The 16,064-nt window shown below is 42.5% G+C and overlaps 1 pseudogene; it reads right to left on the bottom strand.

Moving 5' to 3' along the window:
* Positions 1-8,440: 8,440 nt before the first annotated feature.
* LOC128046918 (elongation factor 1-beta-like) lies at positions 8,441-9,123 on the bottom strand (annotated as a pseudogene).
* Positions 9,124-16,064: the final 6,941 nt, after the last annotated feature.

Genomic DNA, 16,064 nt, shown 5'->3' with positions numbered 1-16,064 from the left:
CCCACCCCCCGCCAAAATCACTCATAACACACGACCCAACCAGTCCTCACACAACTGCAGTGGGAGACAAGCACAGTCATCTCCAGCCACTGCACGCAGAGGTGAGATATTGGCCAGGACCTCTGGCTTCCACTGGCTGTGTCCATTCCTCTTCAGTTCTGTCGCAATCCCGTCTCCGTATTCTGCAGCCTATAGACTACATGATAAACTCAACCACTACTTAGATAACATTGTATACCCCTGAAAGAAAGAGGAAAGAAGAGGAAAAAAATAATTATTTTAAAGTATCATTTAAAAAGGAAACAGGAGAATAAATAGCATACTTAGCAAGGAAATGCTGGTTCAAATCCTCCATTCTGCTGGCATTCATAAGAAGGATGCTGACTTACAAGACAGATTCCTCCTCAGCTTGGTCCAAGTTCTCTTGGCTTCCAGCCAACACCACAGCTTGCTGAGGATCTTTGCCCTGATTGCAAAAAGAATCTCACATATCCAGGTGGCAGTCTCAGCTGTCAATTCAATCAACTTACTTTTTTTTTAACCCTTAGCTGAAGCATCCCTTCATTGAATACTGAATTCCTTACACTGAAGAGTTAAAGAAACAATAGCTCTTCTAAGAAGAATTAAAGCAAAAATTCTGAAAGTGAAAAAGTAGGTATAATGTTAAAGAAGTCTTCACCCCCTGGTCCTAGGTTACATTCTGTCTATGAAAACAAAATCGATCATATTGATCACTGGTTCTGCTCATGTTCAGTTTCCTACAACAGAGCACACCAATATCACAAGGGGCTACTTCTTAGATAGTGTGTGTGTGAGTCCTTCAGTCATGTCTGACTCTTTGTGACCCCATGGACTGTAGCCCACCAGGTTTCTGCATCCATGGGATTCTCCAGGCAAGAATACTAGAGTGGGTAGCCATTCCCTTAGCCAGGGAATCTTCCTGACCCAGGGATCGAATCCAATTCTCCTGCATTGTAGGCAGATTCTTTACTGTCTGAGCCACCAGGGAAGCCACTTTTTAGGTAGTGTTGTGGCATCATCAGGGTGACTAATTATCTATACAGTAAGACCAGGCAGTTAGTAGCCTATCATATTTCTCTTTTTGCAATGCAGTGAGCTCATCTGTCAGAAGCCATGTATGGAATCCTGTGATGCTTGAGATGCACGTAAGCAGGGAGAGCGAATCCAAGTCCAGAAAGGATACATGTTGCTCCTCCATGATGAAAGGGCATTTCCAACTCAGAAAAATTTATCTGCCACAGGGAAGTAGATCAGGTCCCCTAGAGGTGCATTGCTAGTCATCGTTGCTAACAGTATATGAATCAATCTTGAGGAAAGGAAATTTATGTTACTGAATTCAAGCATTACCTCCATCTGGCCATCACAACTGTTATGTCCATGAACTAACAGACTAGCTGGAGAAGGAGGAGGGCTGACTCCCACAGAAGGGGTCATTTTGTTCTCCTAGTTATTAAGACACAGTTCAGTCGCTCTGTCGTGTCCAACTCTTTGCAACCCCATGGACTGCAGCGTGCCAGGCCTGTCCATCACCAACTCCTGGAGCCTGCTCAAACTCATGTCCTTTGAGTTGGTGATGTCATCCAACTATGTCATCCTCTGTCATCCCCTTCTCCTCCTGCCTTCCACCTTTCCCAGCATTAGGGTATTTTCCAATGAGTCAGTTCTTCACATCAGGTGGCCACAGTATTGGAGTTTCAGCTTCAACATCAGTCTTTCCAATGAATATTCAGGACTGATTTCCTTTAGGATGGACTGGTTGGATCTCCTTGCAGTCCAAGGGACTCTGAAGAGTCTTCTCCAATACCACAGTTCAAAAGCATCAATTCTTAGGTGCTCAGCTTTCTTTATGGTCCAACTCTCACATCCATACATGACTACTGGAAAAACCATAGGTTTGACTAGATAGAACTTTGTTGGCAAAATAATGTCTCTGCTTTCTAACATGTTGTCTAGGTTAGTCACAGCTTTTCTTCCAAGGAGCAAGCGTCTTTTAATTTCATGGCTGCAGTCACCATCTGTGGTGATTTTGGAGCCCAAGAAAAGAAAATCTGTCACTGTTTCCATTGTTTCCCCATCTATTTGCCATAAAGTGATGGGACTGGATGCCATAATCTTAGTTCTTTTTATGTTGAGTTTTAAGCCAGCTTTAACACTTTCCTCTTTCACTTTCATCAAGACATTCTTTAGTTCCTCTTCACTTTTTTCCATAAGAATGGTATTATCTGCGTATCTGAGGTTAGTGGTATTTCTCCTGGCAATCTTGATTCCAGCTTGTGCTTCATCCAGCCTGGCATTTTGCATGATATACTCTGCATATAAGTTAAGTAAGCAGGGTGACAATATACAGCCTTCACATACTCCTTTCCCAGTTTGGAACCAGTCTGTCATTCCATGTCCAGGTATAACTGTTGCTTCTTGACCTGCATTTCTCAGGAAGCAGGTAAGATGGTCTGATATTCCCATCTCTTTCAGAATTTTCCACAGTTTGTTGTGATCTACAGTCAAAGGCTTTCAGGTAACCAATAAAGCAGAAATCAATAAAAGGAATTCTCTTGCTTTTTCTATGATCCAACAGATGTTGGCATTTTGATCTCTGGTTCCTTTACCTTTTCTACATCCAGCATGAACATCTGGAAGTTCATGGTTCACGTACTGTTGAAGCCTGGCTTGGAGAATTTTGAGCATTACTTTGCTAGTGTGTTAGATGAGTACAATTGTGCGGTTATTAAGAACCTCTTCTGTAATGAAGGCATCTTAGCATTCACATGGACACAGATATTTTCAGACTCTAGTCCCATTCTGAAAGGTCCATCCACCCTTTCCTAAAACCTTCTTGTCATCAGTTGTCCAGTCTTGATCCTTATAAGTCTCTGATCATCGAGTCAGACCAGAGCAGCAAATCTGCCCAGTATTTCCTCATTCAGCCTTGCCTGTGTGCTCAGCCACCCTGTCGCCTCCGACTCTTTGCGACCCCATGGACTGCAGCCCTCCAGGCTACTCTGTCCATGGAATTTCCCAGGCAACAATACTGGCGTGGGTTGCCATTTCCTTCCCCATGGAATCTTCCTGCCCCCAGGATCAAATTTGCGTCTCTTGTGTCTCCTGCATTGGCAGGCAGATTCTTTACCACCAAGCCACCAGGAATGCCCCCATTCAACCTGAAACCATCTCTAAAATGTTGCCGCTACCCCAAACCCCCTGCCCCATTATATCCACCATTGCCAGAGTCACTCTGGTTCTTCCCTCAGAGACATCTCTGACTCCTTATGATCCAGCAATACAAGGGTTAACATCTGGCACCACAGGGAGGGTCTTCAGCCCCAGCTTTACTGCTACATTCCAACTGCCTTTCTTATCACAGATCTTGAATATCACCTCTGTGCCAAATAAAAAGCTCAAGAATCAGCTCAGATCCTGATCTCAGGTAAAGCAGACAATAATATGTTCCTTTCTAGACAGAGTGAATCATAAAATTACTGCTCAAAATTTAACCCTTGTAAGCATTTTACTTCTCAGTTATAGTTCGGGGCCACCCTGAAGACCAGCAGCACTTCCTGTCATCTGCCTGGTGCCAGTGTATCTTGCAAAGCCATGTGTACACCAGGTTCAGGTTACTCTATCCCTGGTCCACTAGTCATAAGAAACTCCCAGGAGACATAAGGAAGAACGTGTAATGTAGAAGGGCAACTACTTGCTCATACAAGATACCTGTGTCTTTAGGCTTCCCCTGCTGCTGCTGTTGCTAAGTCACTTGAGTGGTGTCCGACTCCCCCAGATGCAGCCTTATAGGTTTCTCGTCCATCTCAGCCTACTTGATGTGGATTACTGCTGGGAATGACTGATATTATGCTAAGTGTCTGAGACAATATCGTTTCAGGTCAGGAACTGAGGTACTGTGGCCATCTTATGCCAGATGGTTGAGTGATTCAGGCTCTATATGAGCCTAGCCATAAGCCAGGAGTCATTTCTCAAAATGAAGACTCATTTGCTAAACTAGCCTTTGCATTTTCCCAAACAGAAAAGGTCTCTTCTGCGATGGTCTTGTTGGAGCTTGGCATAGGCACCATACAGCTTTCAGAAGGGTCACAGACCATTCCAGCCACACCGGAACCACTAGCTCCCTAGAGCCAAGGCAGAGATGCTTGCCTTGCCTCTGGGGCCAGTTAGACAACCTCCTCCGACTCCGGGCCCCACTCCTAAATGGGCAGCTTTTGGGGTGGTCACTGACAAAATATACCAGGGTATGACACGCAAAAGTGGCAATACTACATTGAAAATCCTAAGAGGCCTCAACTCATCATGCTTGGTAAATTCTCTTTTTAACAATTTGTGAATGATGTTTCATATAAATTACAATCTCAATATTGAACTTCAGTGTGCCAAAATTTTGAAGTGATGTCTATTATATTAATCAAATTTAGTCATTATTGTTTACCACTTAATTTCATTCATTCGTTCCGTCCTTATTTAAATTTCAGTTCAGTTCAGTCGCTCAGTCTTGTCCTACTCTTTGCGACCCCGTGGACTGCAGCACACCAGGCCTCCCTGTCCATCACAAACTCCTGGAGTTTATTTAAATGTATCTGCTTACAAAAGGAATTGAAAGTGTCACATCATGTCACATTATTGCTTTTTCCTAATGGTATCAAGTAGTTATAGAATAAGATAGCATCTTATAAAATTCAAGTGAGTTCATTTAGCAGCTATGTTTAGTTTCTATGTTATGAACGCATATGCAAAAATATGTCTGAAAACTAGTTAAAGACTAGTTGAAAACTCCTAGAATCTTTAGTTTTTGTGTAAGACAATCAAAATAAATACATCCCTACCTGAGCAAGAAATCATCCTTCTCTATTCTCTTTCTTTGGAAACCACCATGGCAAAAGCTTTTAAATGTAAATGTCTGTAAGGAATTTTTTTAAACAAAACACTCTTTTGTTTATTCCTTTGAACAAAAATCAGAAGTAAATTAACATCTATGTCCCTGTGACCTTTTTTAAGTGGTTTTAACACATGTTGATTTTGAGTGCACCCCAAAAGTGCTTGACTCCATTTATTAATACTTTTACAAGTATCTATTGATCACCTACGATGTACAAGTTCTAGGTGAGGCCATAGAGAAATAAGACTCGGTCAATCAAAAGATTATAATCTAGTAGGGAATATAAATAAGTAGACAGAAAATTACAACATACAAACAGTCCCCAGTTTATAGTAGTTCGATTTGTGATAGTACAAAAGTGATACACATTTGACAGAAATTATACTTGGAATTTTGATCTGTTCCTATGCTGGCAATATCTGGCACAATACTGTCTTGTGACACGAGACAGTTCCCAGTCCGTCATGCAATCACAACCATTCTATATCCAGAAAACCATTGTGTTTTTTACTTTCAGTACAGTCTTCAATAAGTTACGTGAGCTAGTCAACACTTTTTATTATCAAATAGGCTTTGGATTTGTGATAGTACAAAAGTGATACACATTTGACAGAAATTATACTTGGAATTTTGATCTGTTCCTATGCTGGCAATATCTGGCACAATACTGTCTTGTGACACGAGACAGTTCCCAGTCCGTCATGCAATCACAACCATTCTATATCCAGAAAACCATTGTGTTTTTTACTTTCAGTACAGTCTTCAATAAGTTACGTGAGCTAGTCAACACTTTTTATTATCAAATAGGCTTTGTGTTAGATGATTTTGTCCAACTGTAGGCTAATGTAAGTGTTCTAAGAACATTTAAGGTAGGCTGGACTAAGCTACCTTAGTAGTAAGTTCAGTAAGTTAGGTGTATTAAATACATTTTCAACTTACAATATTTTCAACTTACAATGGTTTTAGCAGGGCACAGCCCCATCATAGGTCGAGGAAGATCTGTAGTTTGCCAGGATCTAAGATGGGAATAACGAAAAGGTGCTGGAGTACTGGGGATCAGGGAAGACTTTTCAAAGGAAGTGGTATTGAAACTGAGGCCTAAAGGGAGAAGCAGGAGCCATTCAGACCAAGATGCTAGTAAGTGAGGCAAAGACAGTGAGTTCTGGGTAAAGCAAAAGTCATGTGCAAAGACCCAGACACCACAGAGAGTATAGCATGCTTGGGTGCTAAAGGCAGTTCAATTAAACTGGCTTTTAGAATTGAGGTGGCAATGATGGTGGTAATGGAAATATATCTGTGGGAGATATGGCTTCTTATTATACACAGCTCCACTTTCTGTTCTCTGCTAACAAAGCCTCCAATAACTAGCACAGGTCCAGGGATTTATGGCCAGCTAGAGAACGAATGAAGGTACTTTTCACTTCACAATCATGAGTCTAGGATTGGAGATGTGATCCAGTGCTGGCCAATGAGATCTAAGGACAAGTCCGCTGAGGCTTCCTTTCCAGGCTAAAAGCAGACCCTCCCAAGGAGAAAGCTGCTGCCCTCTGCTTTCTTATTGAAGATGCTCACATAAGTCTTTTTTTCTTTTTAGTTGGAGGTTAATTACTTTACACTATTGTATTGGTTTTGCCATACATCAACATGAATCTGCCACAGGTATACACGTGTTTCCCATCCTGAACCCCCCTCCCTCTTCCCTCCCTGTAACATCCCTCTGGGTCGTCCCAGTGCACCAGCCCCAAGCATCCAGTCTTAAAGACTGTCTGGAGCTGCTACCGCCATCTTGGGATCAAGGAAAGACTCAAATTGCAAAGAACTAAGGCGTTAACATTTTATTGTAGTTTAGTCGCTAAGTCATGTCCAACTCTTTGTGACCCCATGGACTGTAGCCCTCCAGGCTCCTCTGTCCATGGGATTCTCCAGGCAAGAATACTGGAGTGGGGAGCAATTTCCTTTTCCAGGGGATCTTCCTGACCCCAGGATCGAACCCTTGTCTCCTGTAGCTCCTGCTTAGCAGCGGATTCCTTACTACTGAGCCCCCTGGGAAGCCCCATTATCATTTAGTTGAGCTGATAAACCATTCCCAGCACTATCTTTGTCTACCCTTCTTGGTACGAGAGAGAACAGAATGCCTTGTAAGTCTGTCTGTGTTCTGTTACTTGAAGCTGAGCATCTTCCTAAGAGTTATATGGAGGCTGTGATTTTGATAATCTGGGGCCATATCATGAAGGGCCTTACAAGCTATTATTTTTTTCTTCCTTCAGTTGCACTAATGTTGATTACATTACTAGTCATTAGTTCTTAAGTGCCAATTCTGTATTAATGTAACCTAAGAGGACTGATATGTATCCTTTTGTTACAGGGATGATGCTGAAAATCAGGCAAATGATCATGACAAGGATTAACAGAGTGCTTGCTATGTATCAGGAGCAGTTGTATTTTTCCTTAAAAGCTGTTCTAACTTAAGACTCTTATTTGCAAGTGACAAAAACCTACTTCTAAGCCTAGGTGAATGGAGGGACATTATAGGAATGTACTGGGGTATCTTATGTGATGCAAGGAAGGGCAGAACAAGCAACTTCTGGAAGGACAGGGGTACAGGCAAGAGTTAGGGACAGTTTGAACCAGGGCTTCCAACACAAGCAGCAGCTTGCTCCCTGTCTCTCATCTCTGCTTCTCTTTGTGGTTCCTGCAAGGGGTGAAGAATATGGCCATTGACAGCTCTTGAACTTCTCCTCTTTTAGCTGCCATGCCCTAGGAAGGACTGACTTATGTGCCCTCTAATATTAAATTTAAGACTCTCATTTAATTTCCATGTGTAATGAAATCATTCCAGATGACCAGAACAACAGAGAACACAGCACAGGAGACCAACAGAAGATTTTAAGCAAAAGGGAGAAATAGCAAAATGTATATTTTAGAAAGATTACCTTAGTCAGCCTTGGGCTAGAGAATGGTTTGGGAAGGTTGTTCCAGAACAAGGGCAATTTCTGTAATTTACATGAGAAGTAACAGAGTTTAAACAAACATAGAGATGATGTGGATATGATTATAGCTCTTACTTAAACAGCACTGACAGCCATTATGGTTGGTCTTTTCCAAATCACAATAAAGAGCACATCTTGTCTGTGGAAGCAGGGAGTGGCAGGAAGATGGGCAGAGAGCTGTGTTTATAATTGGAGTTTTATGCAAAAGATTTGGAAAAAGATTAATCAGTTTGTCTGCTCTCATCCTGATGTAGGGCATTCCAGGTGGCCCTAGTGGTAAAGACTCCGCCTGGCAGTGCAGGAGACATAAGACAACTCAGGTTCTGTCCTTGGATTGGGAAGATCCCCTGGAGGAGGGCATGGCAACCCACTCTAGTATTCTTGCCTAGAGAATCCCATGGACAGAGGAGCCTGGAGGGCTTCAGTCCATGGGGTCACAAAGAGTTGGACAAGACTGAAACAACTTAGCCTGTGCACACAATCTAACCTAACCTTTTTGTTTTTATTTTTCAAACGTTTATTTCAGGGCACTGATCCACAGTGGATTTTAGATCTTGTTGAATGCAGCCAGGTCCATAGACTGTACATACTCGACAAAAGCAGTGATCTGCTCCTCCATCCAGCATGTCTGTCTCAACTTTGCCATCTTCAACTACACACTGGATTTGAAGTTTTTTAATGCCATACCAACCAGAACTAGTTTAGAAGAGGCCTGGACCAAGCCGTCCTCTTGAACGCTTCTGATGCACTCCTCTAGTCCTGCGAGCCTGTCTCACCATCCCAAGGTTTCACGTCTAATAAGTTGGAAGACTTGGCAACAAGGTCTGGATTTTTGGCTTTCTTTGACTCATACTGTGCAAGGCACTCTTCTCTTCACCCCTTGGCTTCTTCACGTTCCTCCTCCTCCTCAGATCTGAAGCGATCAACGCCATCATCTTCATCTTTACCATCTGTAGCTCCACTTTCTGTGGTGTCTGCCACATTAGCAGGGCCTTACTTGCCCAAGGCCTTCTTCACTCCTGACAGGCTGGCCTTTCCCTTTTCGTAAGAGGTGATGTGACTATACCAACGGAGGGCATGACACAAGTTGGCAAATGGTGGGCTGGAGACGGCTTCAAATACTCCCACATCTGCTTTTGATGGCACGCACCACTCAATGTGGCTCTTGTCCGCCAAGTAGTCGTTGAGCACCTGGAGGCCTGTGGGGCTTTTTAGGTCTCCAAAACCCATGGCGATGGCTAATGGGGAACCAGGCGGCAGCAGAGGGAAATAAAAGCGCAAGCACTCCACAGCAAGTGCTAAAAGGGAAAAAAAAAGTGAACGTTTTTTGAAGTCTAGTCTTAAGTTTCTTCGGGTTTCAAGTACTGTTGAGTCTGAAGCTTATTCAATACTGATTTACCATAAAAATTGATTAACAATCCACAAGTTTCTTTAAGACATAAAACATAGAATATGAAAATCCAGTGATCCATCCTTATACATTCCTACCAAGCTAACATATTTTAGTAGAAAATCATTTACTGCACGTTTTGCAGAAAGAACACAGTTTACCTGAAACCATAGGCAGATGAAGCCTTTCAGGATGCATTAAAGTGCTGGTGAAAAGTGAAAGTGAAAGTCGCTCAGTCGTGTCTGACTCTTTGTGACCCTGTGAACTATACAGTCCATGGAATTCTCCAGGCCAGCATACTGGAGTGGGCAGCCTTTCCTTTCTCCAGGGGGTCTTCCCAACCCAGGGATCGAACCCAGGTCTCCTGCATTGCAGGCAGATTCTTTACCAGCTGAGCCACAAGGGAAGCCCAAGAATACTGGCGTGGGTAGTGCTGGTAAATGAAAGTAAACAAATAAAAGCATAGTCATGAAATGAAAGACGGATCAAATACAATTATACATAACAGTAAAAATAACTAACCCAAGTGATTTATCAAATGTGATAATGGTGTAATTTAAAGATGAACTGGGTGTTTTGTTTGTTATTGATGTGATTTCTGATGTAAAGGGTTTTTTCTTTGCTTTTGTATCCAGGTCAGTTCTAGATGGCTGTTTCCTCAAGAATGGGCCACAAACCAACAAACCAAGGGAAAAGACAAATATGGGGAAAGGTCAGGATGAAGGAGGAAAGGAAAACAGAAAGAGAAGGAAAGGGAGTATTTCCTCATTGTAAACCAATGCGTTCACTGTGTCTTCTCTGACCCAGGCTCCATGCTAGGATCAGCAACAAAAGTCAATAGGCCTTACTGCTCCAAGCCTACCAGCTGTTGGAAGAGGTTATCCAGGGAACATGACCACCAGTTAACCAGAAGCTGGACCTGCACATCTGGAGGCTTCTTACACCCTCCCTTGCCCTTGGAATGTATGTTCTGCCCACCATTCTCACAGTGGGAACAGTTTCAAGGACACAGCCTTGAAAGAGCTATGTTTATTGAGACCATCTGGATGGTATACAAGACAGAACACTGTCAAGGCCTCTACATAAACTCTAAAGATTCTGATGGGCAGCTGAGGACATCTACTCATCTTGCAGCTGCCCAAGACAAGCCTTTTACGTAAGTTCCTTTGCCTATTAACTGCCACCTACCAGTCTAGAGTTGCCTGCCTCTTTCTTTGTTCTCTCCTTGCCCTCGGCCCCCGTGCTGTCCATGGGGTCGCAAAGAGTTGGACATGACTGAGTGGCTGAACTGAACTGAACTGCCCTCTGTCCATGGAATTTTCCAGGCAAGAATACTGCAGTGGGTAGCCATTTCCTTCTTCAGGGGATCTTCCCGACCCAGAGGTTGAGCTCATATCTCTTGCATCTCCTGCACTGGCAGATGGATTCTTTCCCACTACACCACCTCTGTGCTGTGCTGTGCTGTGCTGTCATGTCCAACTCTTTGTGACCCCATGGACCCGCCAGCCTTCTCTGCCCATGGGATTCTCCAGGCAAGAATGCTGGAGTGGGTTGCCATTTCCTCCTCCAGGGGATCTTCCCAACCCAGGGATTGAACCCAGGTCTCCTACACTGCAGGCAGATTCTTTACCAGCTGAGCCACCAGGGAGCCCCTAAACACATGGTTACCTAAAATTATTTGCACAAAGGTGAAGCACAGCAAGGAAGAGAACACAGAGTTCCTTACAGAGTTTTGTGTCTGAATCCTATGAGCCCTTCCTTCGGTGAGCTACCTCACCAAAGCTTCCCCAGCCACTTAGTTCCATAGAGCCAATACTTCTCAAAGTGCAGTGTGCACTGGAATAACCTAGGCAGATAGCTTAGAATCCAGAATCTTCAGCTTCAACCCAAAGGTTAATCCACCAGGTCTGGATAGAGTGTACATTGTTAACGAGCCTCTCAGGTGCTCCCCATGCACCATGAAGCTGAAGAAAGTGATTCTGAAAGTGATTTGGCCCTAGAGAGACAGATTCAGGTCAGCGGAGGACCCACACATTCTCTGAATTTTTAGAAATGCAGATAGTAATTATAGCCATTAGAAAGGTTGAGTATAAATCAAGAAGGCCAGTTCAGATATTAAAAAAAAAAAAAACCTGCAAGATTGTATTAAAGATTGAATGGTACTGGTACCCATACAGCTTCAAAATTTTTTACTTTGTTTTTTATTTTCTTTATGGCTGCACTGGGTCGCCTTTGCTACTCTCGATCTCTAGTTCCAGCGGGCAGGGGTTAGTCTCTAGTTGTGGTGCAGGAGCTTCCCTTCCTGGCAGAGTACCAGCTCTAGGCATGCAGATTCTGGAGCACAGTCTCAGTAATTGTGGCACATGGGTTTAGTTGCCCCACGGCATGTGGAATCTTCCCGCACCAGGGATCAAACCCATGTCCCCCACTTTGGCAAGCAGCTTCCTAACCACTAGACCACCAGGGAAGTCCTGGCTTCAGATATTTTTTGAACTATTCTAAAATTGTTTTCTGCTTACATGATGAAGAGAGAGTTCTGACAGGAGAAAAGAAGAATATTTATGACTAAATATCGTGGATAAAGCAAAAGGCCTAAATAGACATAAACAGCAGACTCACCATGGTTAGCAACAGGGCAACAGAATGACATGTTTATCTTTATAAACTTGTCGTTGCTGGAGCCCCACTCCAGATCTATGGAGTCAAAATCTTTGAGGATAAACCCCAGTCAAGGAACATGTTGATACACTGTAAGAGCTGAGAACCACTGCTTTAAACCAGGGCCACTTGAAGGAAATTCACCTAAATAGTAAGGTTAGCTTTCTGAATGATGGTTTCCTTCACAAGCTGAATCTATCCCACTAAACTGTTGAACTGATCATCACAATTATAAGCACTACAAATACATATATATATATAATATTAAAATTATTACTGGCAAATTTGTTAATTTTCATTTAAAATATTTTAAAGCCTAAAATATAATTAGGTTTATATAAAGTTTTATCATTTAGGCTTCGCTGGTGGCTCAGACGGTAAAGAATCTGCTTGCAATGCGGAAGACCCCCAGTTCAATCCCTGGGGTAGGAAGATCAGATCCCCTGGAGAAGGAAATAGCAACCCACTCCAGTATTCTTGCCTGGAGAATTCCACGGACCAAGAATCCTAGACGGCTAGAGTCCATGGGGTCGCAAAGAGTCTGACACAACTGAGCAACTAACACACAAAGTTTTACCATTTATAACATATATGCACATGTATCAATGAGAGTAACATTTTCAAATGGAAGGTATTGTCCACATTTGACTCATGCAGAAACAGAGAGAGTAAATTAGTCCAGTGATTCCCAAGCTTGCTTGTGCATTGACATTAATCACTCGGCGGGGGAACGTCAAAAAATACTGCTGTCTGTGTCGCAGCACTAGAGAATGTGATTTAATTGGTCTTGGGTGTGGCCTGGGTTTTGGAATTTTTTAGAGACCCTGTATGGGCTTTCCTGGTGGTTCAGATGGTAAAGAAGCCCTGTGATTCTAATTTGCAGACAAGTTTAAGAAACCCTGGACTAGCCCCCAATCACTCAGATGGTAATTAACAAGGCTGGAATTCAGGCATTCTGACATCAGGTTAATGCTCATGGAATTGTATTTAGCATAATGATCAAAGAGAACCATTAACCTCAACCAATATTTATTAAGTTTCTCAATAGAACAGAGTTTCCAAATTTCTCTGGCCATAAGAATCAACTCAGTTGGGTGTTAAAAATACAGATTCTGAGCATCTTCCACAGAACTTTCTGATTCCGTAGGTTTGGAAAGGCCCAAAAGGCCTGGAGTATGCGCATGCTTCACAAGACACCTTGGTCTACTTGGGATGCTGTAACAGACCCTGGGTGGCTTGTAAAAAATAGAAATTTCTCAGTTCTGGGGGCTGGGAAGTCCAAGAGCAAGATACTGGCAGATTCGGTGGCAGATGAGAGCCCTCTTTCTGGTTCATAAATGGTTGTCCTCCTACTGCGTCTGCACACACGGAGAGAGCTCTCTGGGGTCTCTTTTATGAGGAGAGAGCAGCATACGCATGCTCAGTCATGTCCAACTCTTTTTGACCCCATGGACCGTAGCCCGCCAGGCTCTTCTATCCATGGGATTCTCCAGGGAAGCATACTGGAGTGGATTGCCATTTCCTCCTCCAAGGGATCTTCCTGACCCAGGGATTGAACCCACACCTCCTGTATCTCTTGCATTGCAGGTGGGTTCTTTACTCCTCGAGCCTTGAGGGAAGCCCCTTTGGTTGTTTTCAGTCTCTGTCTTGTCTGACTGTTTATGACCCCGTGGGCTGTAGCATGCCAGGCTCCTCTGTCCTCTACTGTCTGCTGGAGTTTGCTCAGATTCATGTCTGTTGAGTCAGTGATGCTATCCAACCATCTCATCCTTGCTGCCCTCCTCTTTTGCCTTCAATCTCTCCCAGCATCAGGCTCTTTTCCAATGAGTCAGCTCTTCACATCAGGTGGCCAGAGTAGTGGAGTTTCAGCTTCAGCATCAGTCCTTCCAATGCATATTCAGGGTTGATTTTCTTTAGGATTGAGGGGTTTGATCTCCTTGCAGTCCAAGGGACTCTCAAGAGCCTTCCCCAACACCACAGTTCAAAAGCATCAATTCTTTGGCACTCAGCCTTCTTTATGGTCCAACTCTCACATCCATACATGACTACTGGAAAAACCATAGCTTTTGCTATATGGACCTTTGTTGGCAAAGTGATATCTCTGCTTTTTAATATGGTGTCTAGATTTGTCATGGCTTTCCTTCCAAAGAGCAAGCATCTTTTAATTTCATGCCATCTGCAGTGATTTTGGAGCCCCCCAAATAAAATCTACCACTGCTTCCACTTTTGGCCCTTTTATGAGGACACTAACTCTATTCATGAAGGCTCTGCCCTCAGGACCTAATCACCTCCCAAAGGCTCTACCCCAAATACATTGGGGATTAGATTTCAGCCTACAAATTTGGCAACCCACACACATTTACAGTTTATAGAACAGGTACTTACATGATTTTTAGGATAAAAAAAGAGTGGAAGAAACTATAACAAAGATTATCAAACCACATCATTCAGTACATAATAGTACTATTGAATGTCAAAGTTAGGATTAAAACATGGCTAAGGATTAATGAAGAGACATTACCCAACACAAAGCCAAGAGAAATAATTGACACTCATCCTGGAAGGATCTAGTTGTATAAAACTATTTATTCATTAATTCAAGAAATTTTCTTTAAAAAAAAAATTGTGTGTCAGGTCTTAGTTGCAGCACGTGGGATCTATGATCTTTGTTGCAGCATGCAGGATCTTTTAGTTGTGGCATCTGGAAGCTTATTTCCTGACCAGGCACTGAAACTAAGCCCCCTGAATGGGGAGTTCAGGGTCTTAGCCATAGGCCCATCAAGGAAGTCCTCAAGAAACTTACACATCTAAAGCACTCTGGTAGATAAACACAAGATAAAGTCAGAATTTTTGCTCTCAAAGACCTAATTATTTACGTACATCTCTTGTGGGAAAATACAAACTGTTTGAGCTGAGTGTGGGATATAAGTCCAGGAGTCCTTATTTTCCTGAGAAGGTTACCATTTAAGATTGCTTCAGCAAGCCTGTAATGAGAACTCTAACAGGCATTTGGGAGATACAGAAAACGTTGTGGCAGTGGCTGTGATAATAATAAGAGAAGGGCCAGGATGTACTGGGATACCCTAAACTCAGAGTTGAAGGACACCTCCAGTGAAAGTCTGACCTTGCAGCAGGAGACAGTGATCATTCTGGTGTGAATGAGTCCAGAAAGAGGGGAGTGAACATCAGGACTGATGAAGAAGAGATGACAAGCAGGAATCAGTTGGAAGGTGAGTAAGGCAAATTAGGAATGATAAACGTTTTGAATTTCTTGATCAGGCATTTGATTTTGATGTAACCTTTGGAAGATTTTATAGCTGGGACTGAAGCCAGGAAATCATAATAGTGTTTAATTAACTTCATACTTTAAAAGTAATTCTGAGACATAGATTCTGTCTTCTATTACTTTATACATCATCACCCCTTCCACCATCACCCAACATACCCAGACAGTCACACTCACACACATACATGCAATTTTTAGCATAAAGCAGGTACAAAAATAAGTACTAAAAATACTTATATTGCAACCATCTAAACTGGCTTAGTATTGAAGTATCAATAAATATACAACCCTAGGGGGAAAGATTTTAAGTTCCAGGTAAGAAACGCCCAGGGTTGGATAGATAATGGAAATAAGACTGAGAACAGTGGACAGAAAAGCTGAGCAACACTAGTTAAAGAAACCGTAGTCCCTTGTACTGAATTCCAAACAGAATTTAATAGCTAACTGAGTATGAGGTAACCTACTAGAAAGGAATTCAAAATAATTTTGAGGCTTTTCAGCTTGCCTGAACACAGAAGAGAAAGAGCTCTGGAAGGAAAACATGGTTGAGTCATGTCAAATTGGAGATAATAAGTTCTAATTAAACAAATGATAAACCATCTTAGTAGTGATATGCTGAACCTAAGAGTAAAATAGAAAAGCCCTTATATATATATATGAAAAATCAATTCATGATACCTGTTCCCACTCAAATCTGGACTACATCTGACCTCCATGAAAAGCAGATTTTTTTTTTTTAATTGAAGGAAAATTACTTTACAATTTTGCATTGGTTTCTGTTGTACAACAATGCAAATCAGTCATAAATATATATATTTCCCCTCCTTCTAGAGCCTC

The sequence above is a fragment of the Budorcas taxicolor genome, chromosome 4 (assembly GCF_023091745.1).
Source record: "Budorcas taxicolor isolate Tak-1 chromosome 4, Takin1.1, whole genome shotgun sequence".
Lineage (NCBI taxonomy): Eukaryota > Metazoa > Chordata > Mammalia > Artiodactyla > Bovidae > Budorcas > Budorcas taxicolor.
Note: the sequence above shows the minus strand (reverse complement) of the source record. Positions and strands in the feature narration are given on the sequence as shown.